At 49.1% G+C, this 21,523-nt stretch overlaps 1 long non-coding RNA gene across 1 annotated transcript; it reads left to right on the forward strand.

Annotated features, from left to right (window-relative positions):
* Positions 1–7,126: 7,126 nt before the first annotated feature.
* Positions 7,127–12,400, forward strand: LOC125416795 (uncharacterized). Its single transcript, XR_015739078.1, has 3 exons — positions 7,127–8,457; positions 8,837–10,406; positions 11,299–12,400. It is a non-coding gene; the product is annotated as an uncharacterized LOC125416795 (long non-coding RNA).
* The last annotated feature ends 9,123 nt before the right edge of the window (positions 12,401–21,523 follow it).

Here is a 21,523-nt window from a genome sequence, read left to right on the forward strand (position 1 = left end):
CCAATTTTGACATTCCACTGCGCAGAGGCAGAGGTAGGAGGCCCCTGCCACTAAGGAACCTCCAGTGGGGATCCAGTTTGGGTCTGGGGCTACATGCATTTCCAACGGGCACCCTGACACTTTGTCCCCGTGTCCCACTGAGCCTCTATTTCTCCAAAATTTCCTATCAGTATGTATGTATGTATGTATGGAAACCCAACATGGGGAGCTCAGGAAGACTTTTATGTGTGTGTGTGTGGGGGGGGGTGAAGGTGACTCTCTGGAAGTGACTGTCCTGGGATTCCACAGTGCCAAACTACAGCTGAAATAGTGGACCTTTAGGGCCCTGAACCTGTATCTGGTAGGAATGGTATCAATCACCCAGAAAGTGGGCACTTCTCCCCTCACTGTGTGGTTCTTAGAGACCAGCAGGGTTGACGGCTTCCTCCCCCACTTCCCTCTCACAGATGCAGAGAGGAGAGAAGATGGGCATAATGGTGATAAGCAATGTGGCCATCTGATAGGGGCCAAAGCTGGGGCCGGGGCCTGCCACAAAGTCACTGTGTTGTCCCTAGCCTTGAAGGTCCCACCTGACTTCCATCCAGGCACCCACACACACTCCTAGCAGGACTTGATCCTCCATACCCACCCCAGGCCCAGACTCAGCTCCCCCTGCCTACTCCTGCTTGTTTCCAGGATTTCCCCAAACCTATCTGCCAGCTTACTTCTGGGCAACTCCTGCCCATTGTGCCCCAGCAGTGCCCCTCACCGTCACTGCTCAGCTGGGTCCTGCCAGCCTCCCTTCAGTCTCTGCTCCAATGGAGCCGAGCTGTACCCCAGGTGGTTTTCCTAGTGACAAGACTGTGTCCTCCAGACTTCAGTGGCTCCTCTGTTGTTTTGGGCGCTGCAAACCATCCCTTCAGCCTCCATGTCATGAGGATCTACCCTGAATCTGTGTGACTGTCACATGGCATTTCAGGGAACAGAACTGTCCATCTTTGTGGAGCTCCTCCCTTTGCAGAGAATGCCATTCCCGTCACATCTGCACAGCTCGCTCTTACCTGTCTGAAGAACAACTCTCGGGGTCCTTATTTAAAGAAGGATTTCATCAGACTCCTCTTCCTTCCTCTTTCTCTCTTCCTTCCCTCCTTCCTTTCTTTTAGACTCATATTTCATTTTATGTATATGTATGAGTGTTTTTGCTTGCTTGTATGTATCCGTATCACATATGTGTTTGGTGTCTACAGAGGTCAGAGGGAGGGCCTTAGGACCCCTGGAACTAGAGTTAAAAATGGTTGTGAGCTACGATGGGTAGGCTGTGAACCCAACCCAGGTCCTCTGCAAGAATACCAAGTGCTCTATGGAGTGGGTTCCCAAACTCCAGCAGGTTCCTTGCTATTGGCTAGGGACGGACCCCTTGTGCCTCCCCAGCCCACGCAGGGCCCCTTCCTGGGGACATGTTCCCTTGAATATCAACAGTGTTTCTTCTTCTTTTCCCACCAGACTGGGGGTTTCAAGATGAAGCGCTAGAACAGTAAAGGGCCAGGCTCTGGGGCCTTCACCTGGGTTCACAACCTGGCTCTGCCATCTTTCAGCTGAGCAGCTTCATGCAGCGGTTCTCATCTGCTAAATTCCTGCGAGGAGTTGTAGCAAGAAGGCGATGGGTGTGAAAACGTCAGAGAAATCGTAGCACATTGTCCATGCCGACTAAGCACATTTTTATCGCTGGCCCCAGATCCCACATGGACGGCCCCCACTAAGGGTCTGTTTACTTAACAAATGACAAGTTCCTTCTGCTATGTCACAACCAGTCTCTAAGTGGTTCTCACACTCGGGTATGTTTCAGAACCAGCCAGGACCATGTCAAAAGAATGTAGACTAGCCGTGATGTTCGATGCAGATAGTTGAGACAGACAGACCTCTGGGGACGTCTGTGAGGGAGTCCTCTGAGGGGATTAATTGAGATGAGAACCATTCCAACAGTGGGCAGCACCATCCTACGGGTTAGAGTTTCAGAATGAGTAAAAGGGGAAGCCAGTAGCGGGTTAACTTCCTCTCTCTCCGTCCTAACTGTGGATACAATGTGACCAGTCATCCTCCGGCTTCCGTCACCACTATTTCCCTGCCGTGGAAGATGGTAGCCAAAACAACCACCCCCTTCCTTAAACTGCTTTTGTCAGAGCAACAGAAAAGTAACTAATGTACAAACCAAGTCCATTAGGAGAGCACTGGGCTGAGCCTTTTAGAAAGCTTTTGGTACTGTATTCTGATACAGATGCTCGCTCCGTCGCTGGGTGTAGAGCACTGCCATGGGTGATAAATGAATCTTTGCCTAGCTATCTGAGCCCTGAGGAAACCCTACAGATGACGGTTGGGTTGTGGCCTAAGAATGGAACATTCTCTACCAGCCAGAGGGTGCAGGTGGTTCCCCTTGCCTGGATTTGTCTTCTTAAGGTTGATTTCCATGAGGGCTTAATCTTGTGCTGATGGAGTCTAGCTCTTGTTCGGGGCCAGCACCTGCATACAAATGCCAAGAGCAGTGGCCTGCTCTGGGTCTCTTTTCTTGCCAAGCCCTGGGTTGTGAGTTCTCAACGGGGTATGCAAATCCTGGGACTCCTATGAGGCTGGGACCACCATGCCTGTCCAGCAGGAAGCAGCCTGCCTGGGGTCCCTTTGAGAGAGTGTGTCCCCATGAGAGAGTGCCTTCTGGAAGGACTTCAGGGAACTTGGGAGCCACTGAGACAATTGGAGGCTGTTTGGGAGAATGAAGCTGGCAGGGACCTGGCACTCGGCTTGGAGCCCCTGAAAGGTTTTGCCAAGCCTAGGCCTGGTTTCCCATTGCCTGTCAGCTCCAGGGTGCTGGAGAAAAGGGCCCATGGAATCCAGTGCCCTTCTTCAGAATTCGTTGTATAGGAGGAAGGTTGCCTGCAGCCCGTTTGTATAGTTGTGAATACAATCTGCCTTGGCCTTGCTGTCTGGTTGACTTGGGAGCAGGTATGCTTAGAACCAATCCGGCCACCAGATGGCTAGAGAGACAGGGCTCCCGTTCTGAGCTGCCAAGGGTACGCATAGGCCATGGAAGCGCAGAGGTCTGGCATGGGCTTCTATGGGCTTGCTAACTCGGGGTGGCCTTAGTCAAGTGCCTTGGCTGGGAAACAACAGCAAATTAAGCAAAGCCTCCCCCTCTGCTGCAAGAGGCTGGGAGTGGGAGCTGGTGGGCGTGTAAGGGAGAAAAACACAGGCTGAGTGGCATCCAGGGTGGTGGCATAGGACCAGTTTCTGCCAGGATGCCAAGGAGGTCTCTGAGCAGAGCTACGGGGAGGAAAGGCTTTCAGGCTGAGGGAGCAGCATGCTGAGAAGGGTTAGGTCCTGCCTGTTAGAAGAGCCCCAGAGCCCAGCGGGTTGAGCAGAGGGATAGAGAGGGAGAGGGGACAGACTCAGCAGGAAAACCCTTCAGAAGTGCCATCATGCCAGAGCTCCAGATGGGAAACAACTCGGACAAGTTTGACAAATGGTGGAGAACCGCAGAGCTGGTAACTGGAGCTACCTCGCTGGATACCCACCCATTCAGCGCGATGGTCAGGGTCACCAGTTCTCTGTTGCTAAATGCTGTCATAAAGTGAAAAAGATCCTGGGTAAGACCAGCCTGCTGGGTGCTGACTATTTCCCCGGTTACCTGTATGCTTATTTAGCAGGTGGTTGCTCGACTCTTCCAGGCCTCAGTTTGTTTATCTGTGAACTAAGACTAATTCTCCCCATCAGGTGGCTGGCTGGGAGAAGGAGCCTGCCCGAGACTGGATGAGTGATTGGAAAGCATCACCCTACAACTCAGGTCTCTCTTGTGCTTCTCTGAGCCCCCAGAGTGTCCTCTGCCCCCAGGTACAGAGTCTGCGGACCTGGGACATTTTGAAGTGGTTCTGTGCCAGCCCCAGAGACCCCAGAGGCCCCCGAGGCCCAACCCTACAGCTACAGAACCTCATACAAATGGGAAGTGGTGGTGTCCCTCTATGTCACTCCTGGAGGTCTTTGCAGCACCCACCTTGCTTGTAATCACCTGTTTAACATCTGTATGCTTCTCTTGGCTGCATGCTCTTATCTCAGCTGGCCTTGCTCATTCCTGGGTCCTCAGCACTGAACCATCTGCCTGGAGCTGTTTGTTAAAAAAACAAACAGCCGGGCTGGTGGAAGGAGTGCATACATGGATGTTCTTTGGAGCAGCTGGACCCTGTGTCTCCTGGAAGCTATATGTTCTGAAGCAGACTCGCTGTCCACATACCCAGTGTGATCTTGAGCTCAAGTTCTCTGTAAATTGAGGGCCATTAGCGGTGCTAGGGGATCTCAAGAGTGCTGGAGAAACCCATGCAGCAGGGTTTTATGGGCAAGGGAACCATATCAACGAAGTCAAGGAGGTGGCAAACAAGGTACACAGCAGTTTTGGAGAGTCCCGACATGTAGCTGGAAGGGCAGCTTGTTGGTCCCGGCCGCCCCAAACCAAAATAACCAAATAGAAACTGTATTCATTAAGTCACTGCTTGGCCCATTAGCTCTAGCTTCTTATGAGCTAACTCTTACATTAATTTAACCCATTTTTATTAATCTGTATATCGCCACGTGGCAGTGGTAAGATTCCCAGCGTCTCTCTGGCAGCTCCATGGCGGTCCTCTGACTCTGCCCCTCTTCCTCCCAGCATTCAGTTCCCTGCCTACCTAAGCTCTGCCCTATCAACAGGCCAAGGCAGTTTCTTTATTCATTAATGGTAATCACAGCACAAAGAGGGGACTCCTACATCAACAACACTGGGCGAATGGGAGCTCGCAGTGCATGGGGGGATCTGTATGTGCTATGGCTATATGTGTTGAGCTCAAGTGTGTGACCTATTACTGTGGACAGGGAGGTGTGTACTAGGAAGTCAAGGCACAGCAGGTAAAATTTTCAGTGATGTTCCTTGGGTGGGTGGTGACAGTTTCCATGCCTTGAGTGTCTGTGCCCTTGGCCTCTGCCTTTGCTAGCCTCACAGGAACCTAAGTAGGCCAGGTGCTGGGTGATTTGTAGATATGACTCTTGCCTCTTGGGAAAGGGTCTCATAAATCCAGAGATTTATATGTATGGAGGAGGGAGGGGCAGGGCAGAGATGCTAAGAGCCTCCAAGGTCAGGCTTTGGGGCTTGAATTTAGGCCTTCTGAAGTATGTAGTCTAGGGAAGCCCTCAGACCGTCCTGACCATGGCGCTGCAGATGGCAGAGATACTAAGAGCGAGAGCTCCCTGCAGACACGGAGCTTTCTTGTGGGCAGCCGAGCTCAGCACCTGTGTGCACGCTGCGTCTGCGTGTGTATGGTAGTGTGTGTGTTAAGGGTGGACCCAGTGCCTCCGAGAGAGGGAATTCAATCATGGCAATCGTTGCCGGTCCTCCGTGGCACAGGGTCGCGCAGCAAGCTGGCACTGGAATATTTTGAGCTTGCGGTAATGAAAGCAAGCTCACAGCAATTTGGCCCATCTTCAGTCTTGAAAGCCGCAGCGCGACATTCAGTCATCGGTGGCTGGGATTATCTGCTGCTAATGGGGGCTGCTGCTCCCAGGCCGGTGAGGGAAAGGAGGGCTCAGAGAGGTTAAGTGACTTGCCCGGCATCACAGGATGGGTAATGGGAGGGCAAAGTCCGAGACGCAGTTTGGCCTCTTCCCCTCCCCCAAGGCAACCGGGCTCCCCAGAATGGATCTTTGCTGAGTTTCCCGAGCGCTGGTTTCCATAGCAGCAGGCCATTCCTGCACAATAGATTCCTCCTCTTCCCTGGGCTTCCTGGCTGTGGAGGCTGCAGGGGCGGGATGCTCCATCGTAAGGGACTGCTGGGTGCAGGCTTCCAGGAGTGAGAAGGGTCACTTAGGTGGTTTGGGAGTCTCCAGCCCTCACAGAAACCCCACCCGACTCCACACCTTGCTCGGATTTTCCATTTCCACTCTGGAGTTGGGTCTGCTTCAGGTAAAGAGTAGGGACTGAGGAAAAGAATCCGAACCCAACAGAAACAGAATGGGAAGGACAGACAAAAAGCAATCATACAGAAACTAAGCCAGGATAAAGGATGTTTGTTTGTAGATAAATCATTTCGTTTGGGAGGGAAGTTCTGTACATTCCTCTTACAAATGAGGAAACTGAGGGAGATGGGTGCTTCCCAGAGTACAATCCAAAAGCCAGTCTCTCTCCCTTATGAAGGTCTGGTTAAAAATGCAGATTCCCTGACCACACCTTGGCCTACAGAATTTGATGCTCTTGAGTGGAACCACACTGCACTTAGGGAGTTCTCCAGGAAAAAATTCTAGAAGGCTACATTTGAAAATAGCACTGGTTAGAATGGCTATCCTGGGCTCAGCTTGGGTTTATGCAGCAGGAAAACGTAGGGTTAGGGTTTAGTGCCCAGACAGGAGCAAGAAAGGGAAGAAATTAGCCACGAGAGGATTTTTAAAGCAAGGCATATGCCCCTGAAAAGATGGCAACAAGCAAAAAATGTAAGAGAGCAGGAGAAGCAGAGACAGTGGGTAGAGATGCCCTGGGCCATGAGGAGGGACATGTGGGATGATTAGAGCAAGCTTTCAGAGAAGATGGCTACCTAAAGTTAGATGTCACTCTAAACGTGGCTCCTCCTTAATCCCCAAAGCAGTTTCTCAAAGGAGGTCCCAAGATTTTCTGGATGAGGATATTGAAGAGGGAACAGATTACCTTTGAACCCTTGTGGCTGCTCTGGAGGGGCTCTGACTTTAATCACTAGGCTGCCTCTCAGGGAAAAAGCTCAAGGGCTCAGACTCACTTTCAAATCTTGGCTCTAGCACTTACTACCTAGATGGGGGAGGGACTCATCACTTTTTGCCCTCGACTGAATGACTGGGTCAAGGGGGAGGAGAGGCAGCCAGTGGATTCTGCTAAGCGGAATCATGCATAGGACAGAACCAGTGATCAACTACTACTACTACTGATATAAGCGGCTGGACTTCTAAGGGAATTCTCTGTCTTGAGACTCACAGGAGTTCATTTCTAAGTCTCTCTGGCACAGAGGTGGCTACAACTCACCAAGAGCATTGCCGTGTCTATCAGGCATCTGCCAGGTACCCTACACATGTGACATGACTACTGGGGTCGTGGCCATGTGTACTAAATACTCCAGATACATTCCCAAGATTGTATCCTGTATGGGCTCTTTCTTTTCATGTCACAATTGTGTGGGAGCAGGTGGACAGCGAAGTTTGAATGGTAGTGGGCAGCTATATTCCTCTCAGTCTCAGTTCTTGAATACGAGTGGACTTGGGATGGGGGTGGGGCAGCCAGTGGATAAACAAACCTTGTGATCATAGATTTTTCTCTTGGTGGCAATAGTTTCTTGGTTTTGCTATTGCCAAACACAGACCGGCTAAAAGTGCTGACGTCTGTTACCTCCATGACTGTACTGTGCTGCATTTTACAGAACCCAACATCTGGGACTCAGTTTACCCTGGGTCTAGCATTGTCATTTGCTCACATGTTCAGAGATGGGCCCCAGAGACTCTAAGGAGAGAGAGAGAATTTCAACCCCACGCCTGGGTTCTCAGACGTGTTTCCTAACTATCTCTTGGTTCTTGGAAGTGGAGGGGGTCGGTGAGAGCAGAGTTAGGGCTCTACAATGGTTTCCAGAGGAGTAAGTAAGTAGAGTGAGGTTTGAGGGATCAGGAGAAAGGCTGACAGGCTAGGAGCATGACTGTGGGTGGAAGCTACAGCAGCAGGTAGCTGGGTGGCACCGTGTAGGATTGGGGGGCTGGAGTAGACATCTGGAGCTGGGAATCTGATGCAATATCATCTGGTCATCTGGTTACACTCTGATAAGGGTTACACTCCCTGCTGATCCCAGGATACTCCGGTGCTCTCCGTTGTGCACACAGGAAAAGCCAGGTCCTTTTGGTGGTCTGGGAAGTTCTGTCCTGGCTGAATGGAGCTGGTTCTCTTACTTCTCCTGTGGTCAGGGCACTCTTTACTCATTCAGCTCGAGCAACACTTTTGTGGGTGTGCGGGGCACATTCACTGTCCTTCTGCCTGTAAGGCACTGCCCTGAGATAGCCATGAGATGCCAAGACACCCTTACCTTGCCGTATTCACAGATAGGACTTTCTTGCTCCAAGTGCACACCACTGCCACACTTGGCACACTCCCTACTCCCCTTCTCTGGTTTAATTGTTGTTCCTTCACAGTACTTAATCACTGTTGACATGCTATGCATTTCGCTTGCCTGTTTGTTTAGTTCCTGGTTGTCTCCAGTCCCCAGGATAGCATCAGCTCCAGCAGGGACAGGATTTTCACAGCATCTCTAGCACCGCACCTCCCTCCTAATGTGTACTTAGCGTTTGTGGTCCCTACACAAATAAAGATGACAGCAGAGGCTGAAGTTCACTGCTTTCATTACAAGTCACATTCTCCAGTTTTGCAGTTTTGGAAATCAAGGCTCGGAAAAGGCAAAGGTGCAGGTAAGGCTGTGTTTGTGCTCGGTGCCCAGTATGTCAGCAGAGAGCTCCCTTTGGGGCTGTCCAGTAGAGAATAGCCTTGCCTGAGCTCATTCCCTCTCCTGAGGTACCCAATGGCAGGGTTTAATGGTCCAAACTAATGGCTAGAGCTCTAGGTTGATGGAGGAGAAAGAAGTACAGTTGAGGCCCCAGGGAAGAAGGTTTTTGGATGCTTTAATAAACTGAACTGTGGGCTTTCCCACTTCTTTTCCCCCATTCCTACATCTTAGTATTTTAGGATGTGATTGTATTTGGAGACAGGGTCTTTAAAGAGGTAATTAAGTTAAAATGAGTCAATGGGAGACCCTTAATCCACACCATGATGTCTTTATTTGAAGAGCAGGTCAGGACATAGACATACACTGAGGGGTGACCTATGAAGCCACAGGGAGCAGATGGCCTTCTGAAAGCCAACGGAAGAGAACCCCACAGGAACTACTTCTGCTAACAGGTGGATCTTGGACTCCACCCTCCAGAACTTTTGAGAAGACAAATTTCTGTTGCTGCAGTCACCTGTAGCACCCTGTGGTGTGTTAACTGTGTGTATTAATAATGCAGATGCATTGGCCCATCCAATTCTTGTATGAACTACAAGGTAGGTAAATATTCTAAAGTCCTGGTTTACAGATGAGGAAGCAGGCTCGAGGCGGGGAAGTATCTTGCCTAAGATTGCACAGTTCATGTTTGTGTGAAACACAAAGCAGGGCAATGTATAGTCTAGTGGGAAGTGGGGGATTTCCTAGAAGTGACCTAGACACTTTCACATCTGTCCCCATTGTTGGGCAAGTGTTATAAGAATCGTAAGGACTAAGGGTTGGAGTGATCATCCTTATTGAAGAGAGAATGGTTTCCAACATTTGGGTCTTAGGGAACCTTTTATGGCCCTTTAAAAATTAATGAGGACAAAACAAACAGAGTTTTTGTTTATATCAGTTTATCTTCTGAAGCTACCATACTAGTAACGGAAGCAGAGGCATGCGAAAACATTTCATTAGTTATCCAAACAACGGAGTTACCTTTGTAACAACCCTCTAGGGTGGGTATTATTAATATCAGCATCCTCTTTTATAGGTGAGAAATCAAGATTAGTGATGCTGAGTCGTCCCAGGTCTCATGAAGCCAGGATCGACTATAGGCAGCTTGGTTCCAGGGCTCAAGCAGTGAACTACTTTTTATGCTGCCTGGGCACTACCCTCGTTGCTTTTCCCATTGCTATGATAAAGTACCCTGACCAAAGGAAGGAAAGGTTTATTTTGGCTCATAGTTTGAGGGCATAGTTCATCATGATGCAGAAATCAAGGTGTCAGGACTTGAAACAGCTGGGCACACTGCCTCTGCCGTCAGGATAAAGGAAAATCATGAATACCTGCACCCAGCCAGCCTTCTCCTAGTTCTGCAATCTAGTACCCATGCCTTGGGAATGGTGCTTCCCGCTTTTCCAGTGGATTTTCTCATCTCAGTGTACCTGATCAAGATAATCTCTCATAAGCATGCCCAGAGGCTAACCTAATCTAAACAACCCCCCACAGGTTTTTCGGTTGATGGTAAGCACTGTTTACCACAGCCGTGGTGCAGCCATCTCTTTCCTGCTAGGGAGTGGCCATTGAACATTCTTCTGCAGGAGCTAAGTCTCTGTAGCCTGTCTGGAACAAGGACAGGGCACAAAGAGTTAACCTTTCTCAAGATAAAACTTGCAGCTGAGAGAAGATTTCTTTCCCTAAAGGCACACCAGGCATCCCACACCCAGGCAAGGGTGAGAAGTCTGCTCTTACAGCACAAGCCTTCCACGAGTTATTTCTTGAAGTGATGTGGCACCCTTGCCGCAGCCCAGAGCCTCTGGATGGAGGCTCCTTTGCAGAGCCTGTGATTACCCAGAAAGACCAGGAAGAAATGAGTTCTTTGAAGAGTCTGAGGTAGGATAAAACGTCGCTGAAGTAAGCCCTCCCGTGAAAGCCTGGCCCAGCCCACGTTTGTCTTCCCTAGCTCACTTTTCCCTCTGTGAATATTTGCTGATGACCTCCCGTGTGCCATGTACCTTCTCCCTCAGAACCGTATGTAAGCCTCACAGCAACTCGGTGCAACTGGTCATTTGCGAATTCAATCTGTCAACATTTCCTAAGCACTGACAGTGTGCCCAGAAATTAACTGGATACCTGGAGCTCAGTGCAGAGGTGAAGACAGATAAGGACCTGTCTTTTGGGATATTCATGCTATAGAGAAGACAGATGAGGAGAGAGGCAGTCATGGGCAGTGCAAGATGAAGAGAAGCATGGGTGAGAACTAGGCAAGCATAGACTAGAAGCTCAATAAATACCTACGGTCATTAAGCTGAGACTTCCCCGTGATGAGAGCTCTAGGCTAGAGTCCAAGGTGTTACCATATTATATTTGTGAAAGAAGGAAACGGCTGTGGTCAGCTCCTCATAGTCCCTGACATCTTATAGGATTGTGAGTTCTTGTCTAGATTTTCTGTATCCCTCCCAAAGAGAGAAGGAGAGGCAGGGCATGGAAGAACATGGGAGATATTTTAGGGCTGCTTGGAAGAGCCTCAATGCTGACTTGTCTGGCCTGGGTGGAGGCACAGGTAATGTGGAGTGAGGCATAGGGGTATCAGTACCCACAATTCCTCTAGATGCGTTTAGCAGAGGAAAGCGATGCTAAGTCTTAAACAAGGAGGATAGGAACGTGTTTATGAAGCAGGCATGGCTTCCGGATGGCTACAGACCTCCACCCAGCAGGTGCCCATTGCAGTGTGGTGATCACCATTTTTTTTTAAAATTAATTAATTTATTTATTTTGTTTACAGTGTTCTGTCTGCATGTGTGCCTGCAGGCCAGAAGAGGGCACCAGATTTCATTACAGATGGTTGTGAGCCACCATGTGGTTGCTGGGAATTGAACTCAGGACCTCTGGAAGAACAATCAGTGCTCTTAACCTCCGAGCCATCTCTCCAGCCCGGTGATCACCATTTTTGCAGCTTCTGTTGACAAACCCAAATCATCGTTGAGAAAGGGCAGACTTTGGAGGGTTGCTTTTGTTCTTGAGAGGTGGTTTTAGGAATGACTAGATAGAGGGATCCTACAGGGCCATCATCTCTGCTCTCCTTTATCCTGCTTGCAGACTTCCAGCATTTAGAAGCGAGAATGACCACTAACAGGGGGCCCCAAGCTTATGTGCTCCGAGATATCAAGTAGGCTGGGAGAGAGGTTTTCTTTCTCCTACACAGTGAGTATGTGTCCGTGTGTTTGTCCAGTTTTCAGTTCCAGAAAAAGCACGTTGTGTCTACACTGATCTCATGACCACCCCCATTTGTGTATCTTGACAAAAAACCCCTATAGTGCCGAAAAGTACACTTCCCCCCAGAGTCTCAAGCAGACTGTTGCCGTGTAGCAATTCTCTCTGAGGTTAAGACTTTCCATTTTGGAGAGAAACTTCTTAAGACAGCAGGTTCTAAGGGGAAGTGACATTCTCCACAAAAGCTTGTTTAAGCTTAATATCTGAAGCAAACCACTCAAAATAGTTTCAGCAAGTCCCTGAAGATGATCAGATTCACAAGAACTCTCCCACAAGAGCATTTAAATGGTAAAGACCGTTGAGAGTCAGCAAAAAAAGATTCTCAGACAAGACCCAGAGAGGCCTGGAGGAAGCAGAGACCAGCCAAACTTCCCAGAAGAACCAAGACCAGCAAAGCTGCCTGGAAGAGCATCAGACCAACCTGAGCCACCTGGAAAGGATACGTTCCAACCTGTTGAGCTGCTGCAGGCTACGCCACACACTCTTCCAGCTCTGTGAATTGTCACCCACATTGGCTGGGATTTGGTGATGTGGCTGTCTTTGAATCCTATCTGTTCCTATAATCAGTCCCTCAGTTATATTCCTATAAATAACCCCAATAAAACTCGTTGGTTCACTAAGTTGGACATCAGTGGTATTCATACTTTGGGTGAGTAGATGTGTGTGTGTTATGTCTCCCCAGGAAAAGTCTGTAAGGCAACAACTATGGAGCCCACAGTGGGCACCTTGTGAGAATTAAGAACAGCTGGCCTACCACACAATCCTAGAAGTCAAAAGGGGACAGAGGACATGACAAACGTAGGTGACTAACATATTTATTAAAGGCCACTTAAAAACTCCTAATAGAAGACAGAGGTGGACCGTGCGATTTTTCAGTGTTAACAGTCTTTGCTTCCTTCCCTGGTTTGTATTCAGAATAGTCGGTCACAGGAACCCGGAGAAGAACAAAGTGCCAGCTTGTCACAGTCAGCTGCCTGGAGAACATGGCTTGGACAGGCAGACACGCAGGGCTGACCCAAGTGGTGCAGAGACCGCAGCCTTGTCTCTGCAGACACTGGGAAGCGCAGGCCTCCCCTAAAGCTTGGTAGGGTTGTCTTCAGGTGCTTGCCCCAGTTGAGGAGAGGGTGAAACTCTTCCTCCACTCTTACCAGTCGGTCCAGGACATGGCTCCGGTGGAGACCTCCCTTTCCTCAACAGTGCCTTGAAGTGACCCATCAGAGGTACACGCTGTGTGTCCCCTCAGAGTGGTAGTGCTCTTTTCTGGGGAAGCTGGTGGAATTTGTGATGGGGGGCCAGAGACAGGAATATACTCATTTTCCTTCTTTTTTCAAAAATGATGATGTGAAACATCACAGTTCAGTGCAAACATAAACACACAATCACTGCAAAAATGCAAGCCACCTCCAATGTGTGACCTCAATGAGCCTATGTTGGTGTGCACTCCTTCAGCCTTATGAGTGTTTAAATGAATGAGGGTGGACTTAATAAGTTTTTATCTGGTTTTCTCCAGATTTCTGTATGAAGCATTTGAGCATGCCCACGAGCCTGTATGCAACACAAAGAAAGGACTTATGCCTGTTTGGCCATTGCTGATCCCCATGGCTGAGTACCTATGCTGTGTACTAAAAAAAAAAAAATAATAGTCATAGAAAATTAGGCAATTAGTAGGTGTCAAAGCATAACATCTAATTGCCTTCTTACCATAAGTAAGTACAATAAAGTAAGTGCAATAGTCACTTCTGTGAAGCACATCTTACAGAAGAGGAAACTGAGGCCCAGAGAGATGACTTAGCACCTCCTTGCCAACACCACAGTGTTACATCTTCACAGAGTGTGTCTGTTTAAGAGCATTTCATCACTCGACACGTTTGCTTGCGACATTTCCGTTTTCATCAGAGGCAGAGGGGACGGCTCTGCCCCTACTCTCGGCAGGACTTAGGAGGTCGTCCTGGGCTGGCCACGGCCCCAGGAGTCCTTTAACAGCGTGGGTCCAGAATGGCCTGGGGTCTGCCTTCGCTTGGGCCATGTTGGCTTGGTCAAGCCTTTATCACCTGGCTTCCAGGGCATCTGCTTGCATCACAGATGTCAGGCGTTCACCAAGACCACTTCCTGTCCCTCTGACTTGTACAAGACTATCCTCCAATCAACATAACTGCCATCTTCAGGAGGGCTGGACCTGTTCACAGAAGATTATCATAGCTAGGCTTGTTGACTCCTGACATTCCTTCCTCGAAGGAAGGGGAGGTGATGAAGGTTATGAGCTGGTCACCCTAGTAGCCAACCCCTCTTCCAAGCCAGCTCTTTGCAGGTCTGCTCTAATTGCATGTGGCCTTGAAGTTTCAGGAAGGGCTGCAGTTGTTCTCAGCCTGAGTCACAACCTCCACCGGGGCTGCACATCAGACATCCTGCATGTACGATATTTACATTATGGTTCATCACAGTAGCAGCATTGCAGTTATAGAGTAGCAACAAAGATAATTTTATGGTTGGGGTCACCACAACATGAGAAACTGTCTTAAAGGGTCACAGTGTTAGAAAGGGTAAGAGCCACTGGGCTAAAGTGTGCAGGTGGGGTAGACTAGAGGGGGAACCTCAGTTACATAGTCGTGAGAGAGTCAACATCCCTGCTGGATTCAGACCTAGTGTGGCTGCTTTAAGATCTGTGCTCCTGCCTGTAACCTCCCACCCACTGTGCTGTATGTCTGGCTAACAGAGTGAACTTTGGTGGAACCATAGCTTGACCTACTTTGGGACCTATGGAGAAGGGGTAGACATCGGTTACATCTCCCCCAAGGGAAAGAATTTGAGCAGCAAGAAGCCAACTGACTCAATGTTTTTGTGACCCCCCCCCCCAACCCCTATTTCGCCTTTCTTTCCTGTTACAGGGTCTGTGTCCAGATGCCCATCTGCAAGTCTTTGTTTTGGGGTTTTTTTGTTTGTTTGTTTGTGTTTTTCCTTATAAGTGAAGCCTAGTTTTTTTTTTTAATCCACATTATCAGTACTTTTACATTGGTTCCCAAAGTTCCAATTCTCACAGTATGACAGAGAAAGAGCCATGTAATCCCTCCACAGTCTAATATGTCACATCATATTAAAGAAGTAACAAGCTTAAGGAACCCAAGCCCTTTACAACGTGTAATAAGTAGCCTGCTTTTGATTCAGAGGGGTAACATGAATCTCTGTGAGAACTCTCTGGCATTGGAAGCTGCTCTGCTCCCAAGACCCCCTGAGAACTAACGTCCCCTAAGGAGCAGCTTCTGATCAGTGAGGACATGTCTCTCCAACTCTGGGGCATGCCAGGAACTGTCTTCAGAACTCCCAGTGTGGTAAGACTCCGGTTGCCTAGGGTGGTAACTGGTCAACAGTGTCTCGTCCCCTTTCCAGACTGGAGCACTCTACTCTGGGGTCACCTCCATTTGAACCTGGATCCTTGGCTTTAGTCCTCTTCTCCTTCACTCCAGTATCCAGCACTGATCGTGGGATAAACTGCCCCCTCCCCTGAAAGTACAGGCAAACTCTCCTGAGTACTCAAAGCCTGGAATGCAATGAGGTCGGGACAGTATGGCATCTCTAAGGAAACTGAATCTGCTGCCCAGCACCATGGTACCCAGAGTCAGCGGTTACATGGCTTTGAGTGGCAATGATACTTAAGAATAACTGGATGGATGCATGGATGCATGCATGCATGTTTGCATGCATGGATGGATGAATGGGAAACCAAAGCTGAGAATGCTCAACACTGGGCACAGACTGCATGAAGTTGGTAGAGAGGAGAGAATGCAGGAACATGGAGATGCCAAGCCTGAGCCAAGAAAGTTGTTTTGCTATGGAATATATTATTTTTGCAGGTTGCTATAGTTACCGCTGTGAAATTAAAAATTAAAACCTTGTGAAAGAGAGAGGGTTGACTGAGATGAGGCAGTTCCTTGACAGGCTGAGTTATTTATCTTTTCCCCATGTAACATCTGGTTACGTGCTTGCAAATTTATTTTTAATTCAGAGCTCTAAAAGGGATCTCGCATTGATATGCCACGCAGAAATGAATCGCTTGGGAGAGAAAGATTAACGGTTAGTATCCGGTGGCAACTGGTGACCTCTGGTATGTCCCCTGGCCTTTGCCTCTGCTTCTACGGCAACCTCTAGGCATCAGCGTAGGACTGGCAAGCATCTGGAAGCCCTGCCAATCAAGCAGCAGCCGTAACCATGGCTCCCAGATACAGAGCCTGGCTGGAGGCTGCTCTCGATTCTAGTGACTCTGACCAGGAGGGTGAGCGTGGCTCCTGGAAGGAGGCTTTGAGATCCTATCTCTCCAGTCTGTTCCCCGACCTGTGAAACCCTCAGCATTACCCAGGATCTGTTTGAACCTTTGAATCATATTCCCAGAAAGACAATGCTTGTGTTTAGTGGAGGTGACACTGGTCGGACCTGGGAGATGTGGGACCTGGGTCCAGCCCAGATAGTTGGGCTTCATGTGCTTATGAAAGTGACTTTTCTTATTGATCCCCATTCACCACTCCTTCAGGGAGCAGTTGGAGTCTTCAGTATTCCCTAAGTCCATCCTAGAAGTCTCAAGAATCACTAGGAATTCATATTTCCTCCTCGTCACCCAAAGAATAAGGCTGGGATCCTAGGATGGGCGTCCCTCAGAGTACCCTTGCCTTCCTCCTGTCTCAGGCCTCTGACCTGGGTGTCTCCCATCCGTAAGGATCTCTTCTCTCGTGTTCCCAGGTCTTCCTCCTCTGCCTCACCCAGGGCTTTTCCATAACCCGCTGACCTCTGCCTTCTTCTCTGGTACCCATCCTGGCTGGGATATCTCGCTCCTGATGCACAGTTTGGGGTTCTGTGCTCTCTTAGCATCTTCAGACAGCTACCAGGCATCCTCTTCTTGGTGGACCAAAGCTTCCTCCCACCATGCGTTGCTGAAGTTGTTGTTTGTAACTGTTGCTACTGATCTTTTATTGTGCCCAATCTAATGTGAACAAGTGTACACGTTTACATGTATGTGCAGGAAAGGGTATACATACACAGCGTTTGGAACTTTCGGTCATCCTGAAAGGACAAGGGTGACTACTTTAGTGTATCGCCCTCCTGCCTCCCTGCTGTCTGCATCAACAACAGAGATCCTCTGGCTTGGTCACAACTTTACCCTCTAAGTCCAGAGCAGGGTCTACAGTCTACATAGCATAGGACTTATCTAATGCTTTTTTGAGTAAATAAATAGATGAGGGAGAGAATGGAGAAAACATTTCTCATTCCTCACTTTATGCTAGACCAGGTGGGGATAAGCTAAGACTGGCTGGAAATGAGGGGAAAGAAGTGGGACCCCTCCCACAAAAAGCCTCATAGGGCAGGGAAATGGATGCCAAAGGCAACTGTAAAGGAAGAAACCGCTTCCTTAAAACAGCTTCCCATGCATAGGGCTATGCAAACGAGGCCCATGCAAGCATGGGAAAGTCTATGCAGCCGTGGCATGTGCATGCATGGGAAGGTCTATGCAGTTGATGCATATGTATACATAGGAAGGTCTGGGGGACTTGACTACAGCGGTGTCACTTGATCCTGTCTGGTGTAAAGACTAAACAAGATGACTAACAGCCACTCTGTACTGAGTGTTCGTTATTATCAGACAGTGTTTTAGGTAAGTGAACTGACTCTTTTAGCCCTGTGAGATGACTATTATTATTTTCCTGTTGGGTCCCCAGTGTCCAGAAGGGAAGCAGTGCACATTTATAGACAAATGAGTCTCCGTGTCACTTTCAAGGCATGAAATCTGACAGAACGGTGTTTTGTCTAAGAACAAAGAGCCAAGTCTGTTTGGCTCTGTCCATGGTGACAAAGGAGACCTCTTCCCCACGTGTTGACTTATTTGAGTCACCTCAGACCCTGAAGAAATGACTCCCATCCCCTACCTCCCATCCATCATCACAACTGTTCTGGCAGCGTGGAGCTGAATCTGAACAACTCTGGACTAGGTGGACCGGCAGCCAGGAGAGGCTTTTCCTATCAACAGCAGACACGGCCTGGCCTTGTGTCTTTGAAGCATCTGAGCTGTTGTCATCCTCCACTGTGACTGGGATTAAGTGGGAGGATCTGGGAACATCTTGTGGGCAGACGTATCCAGACTTCTTGACAGGTCTGGACTCATCCCCGAGGTTCTCCACATGAATGTGCTTCAAAACTCATGGCTCAAACCCTGGGCTTGTACGCTCACTGGAGGATGAATAATTAATTAACTAGCGACCAGTGCCAACAGCTTGGTGCAGAGGGTGCCGTGTAGCTGACAACACGGTGTCCCAGCTTGACTCCGGTTTTGGAGAGGGTCTGTTGTTTCTGGCAACTGATTTGGTAGCGCCGAGAGCAGTGGGTCTCCCGATTGAGGGGCCTTTAAGGCCGTTGCAGTGAACGGAGACAGGATTGGGGAGGTAGTGCTTCCAGGTAAACCAGGCACAAATCGAGTTACTTTTCAGACAAGGGGTGACCTTAAGAGGCTATTCTTAGCTTCTTCCCATTCCTTATCTCTTTTGTGTAATGAGGTCTTGGGCGCCACTTTAAGGAGGAGATTTGGACCGGTAATGCGAACGCTAAAACGCCTGGGAAAGACAGGGCACTGTCAAGAGGATGGATCCCTTAGTCCCGCCCTCATTGTCTGCTTTGCTCTGAGCTATGAACTCTGGCAACAGGTCCTCTGCTGTGCTGAGATCTGTGAGGCTTCAGGAATTTACCTGACTGGAGTGACGGAGGAGGAACGAAGGAAGGACAGACACATGACACACCTTCAGAAAAGCTGGGTCAGGTGGGCTCTATGCTCTTATGGAAACGCACAAGTAGAAGTCCGGAAACTTGGTGCATTTATTTATTTATACAGCTGAACAAGGAAGTGGGCTTATGGTAGTGGAGGAATGAAAACGCAGATTTGGTTGATCTTGGCAGGAGGTCTCTATGGGGACCAGTCTCAGGCTGTAAACACCAGGAGGAGGAAGCTGCTGCTGACATTTCAGACACACTGACAGCATCTGCACACCGACGAGGGGAAAGCCTTGCCCTTCCCATGGGGCTGGGGCATTGGGGTCCTTGACCTGACTGTGCTTCTGTCAGCAATACACAGTGACTTAGCGCTCCACCTGCTCCCCACACGGCTGACTTTTTTCACCTGTCAGCCCTGGGAATTTGGCGTTGTGTCCCTCAGTGCTTGTCTAGGCAGCACAGGGAGGATGGGATGATGGGAACTGTAAGCTAAGCCAGATGTTTGCTCAAAGCCTGTAGGACGGATTCTCCGGACCTTGGACATTTCACAGCAGGTGGGTGTGGGGCAAGAGTCGTACTTCATTCTTCAAGATCCTTGAGTTTGTTCATGTAGGCCCTCCTGGTGGCTGACCACTATGCGGCCAGAAAAAAAAAAATGGCATGGGTGCCCTTTCTGAGCCTGGTGCAAGCAAAGGCCTAAAGCGATTACATCTGGAGAGGAGAGAAGATCACACACGTGTGTGCAATGCAATTGTGTGTTGGGGGTCAAGAAGTTCTTAGGTCCTATGTAGGCCTCACTCTTGGGAAACTTAGGAATGAACACAATGAAATTATAAGCAATATCAACTATTACTATTACTATATTACTGCTGGGCTATAATCTATTCGCCCTGCGAGGAAAGGAAGTCTAAGTTAGCCACAGGGACTGAAGCTCTGCCATTTGCTCTACCTCCAACTGTGCGGGAAAAGAGGGGGGTGCAATAGCCACCACTGAAGGAGCTGTGTGATGCATGGTGAATATACATCAATCTTACTGGTTTGATCCGTGTCATGGGCCACTCCTCGTCAAAGGGGAAAGTGAACTTGGCTCCTCTGTAGCCACTATGAGAGGAGTTGTTAGCTATGTGGAAGGCAGCTGTGCACACGTGGTAGCTCCCTGAACTTAGAAATCCTCTTTGTCTATGAGCACCAATAATTTGCACTTCTGCAAAGAAAGCCCACTTAACTCAAATAACATATGTATGTGTCTCGGGTAGTGTAGCTAGGCTGCAGGATCTAGTCCCACTCGGCCGAGTGCCAGCTGTGTGTCCCAGACAGTCCCTGTATCTTCTCTGTTCCTGCACTTGATCCACCATAAAATGGAGCTTGCTATTCCCAAAAGGAGGGGCTTACCGGAATGAAACACAAATGATCCTGGAAAGAATGTTGAATCATGCCTGACCTTTCTTGGGCATCAGAGAAAAGTCAACACAATCACTATTGTTATCACCGCTGCGACTGTGACTCCCGTGGCGAGATGAAAGAGAAAGATCACTGTTATTATTATTGTGACTGTGGTCACCACGGTGAGGTTTTTCTGTGGGTAGAAACAAGGCCTGGAGTCCTAAAGCAAGGCCCAGCTGACCTGTTGGTAACTTTAGACAAGCCCTGTTGACAGCCAGGTGCTCCCTTTGTAGGGTAAGAAGCTGGTCCCACAAGTGTCCTGAAAGGTTTCAGGTATACTTAATCCCCAAACTCTGTCCTGAGTCTTGTGGAGGGCAGCCAACCTGAGCTGGGAGGGGGAGAGTTTGCAGCAAAGTTGGAGATACTCTTCTAATGGCTGGCTAGGCCTCTCCCTCATGGGCTGAGGCCCCTCTGAGCCCACACACCTCCTTCCTGTATCTGGTTCCTGGCTTCTTCTCCCTGTTTTTTCTCCACGGACACTTTCCAGCCTGCTTCCTGTGGCAGAGGTCATGCCTTGGGGAGCGGTCACTCTGGGCCAATGCCCACAGAATCTGTACTGGGAGGAGCACCAGGAGGGAGGGAGGAAGGTGTTTTCTGGAAGGGTGCCTAGAAGACCCCTCCTCCCTCTAGAAAGGTTGTGTCTCCTATCTTCCAGTGATCTCAGCAAGCTCTAGTGCTTTCTATGCCTCAGTCTCCCTATCTGTTCCACTGAAGAGCTGAGAGACTGGCTTTTGATGACGAGGCACATTTCCAAGTCTCAAGGCAGCACCTGAAAGGCTGGTGTCCTCACAGCGACCCTCGCTGTGGTGCTACAGGAAGGGGACAGAGTTGACAGGGCTTCAGTAATTCCAGCCCTATGGCACCAGGCAGGGCAGCTGGCCTTCGACTATTTCTTACACGGTGTTGACTGAAGTTTTCAACACAGCATTTTAACTCCAAAGTTAAAATGCAAAGTCTGACAGCAGTAACTAGTGGGTATAGATTTACCATGTGTCAGGCATTTTGCTAAAATGTTTCACACGTATTAATTTATGATGTAATCTCCCAGTAATGCAGCGAGGAAAGCACTATTAATAGTTTAAAATGGAGTAGCGAGCAATTGAGTAACTTACCCACGGCAGTTCAGCAGATTGGGGAATCTGAGAACAGTTCACTTGGCTCTGAATACTGTTGTTTGTTTGGAGGGGGAGGGGAGTTAGCTCAGCTTTTCTGGTGTTGGAATCTCTCTTGCAGCACTCTCTTCGAATTCTTTGCTTGACTTCAGCTTGTACACCTGCAGGGACGGAGAGCTCACTACCTCCCTGGGGATCCTGCTCTGGCTGCATCAGTATGAAAACATTCCCTCAAGTTTGTGGAGTGCTTAATACGTCTTCAAGACTCAGAGTGGTTTCCTGGGAAACAGAGCAGCTTGCTCAGCCCCCGGGGACATGGTGTGGTCTGGATTACAAGTGAAGAAATTTAGAAAGAGCCAAAAACCTCACGTTTGTTACCACGGGAGAGAGGACATGTTGGGGACCCACAGGTTGGGGCTTATTCTCGGAGTTGTTCCC

The sequence above is a fragment of the Myodes glareolus genome, chromosome 10, assembly GCF_982192425.1.
Source record: "Myodes glareolus chromosome 10, mMyoGla1.1, whole genome shotgun sequence".
In the NCBI taxonomy this organism is placed as follows: Eukaryota; Metazoa; Chordata; class Mammalia; order Rodentia; family Cricetidae; genus Myodes; species Myodes glareolus.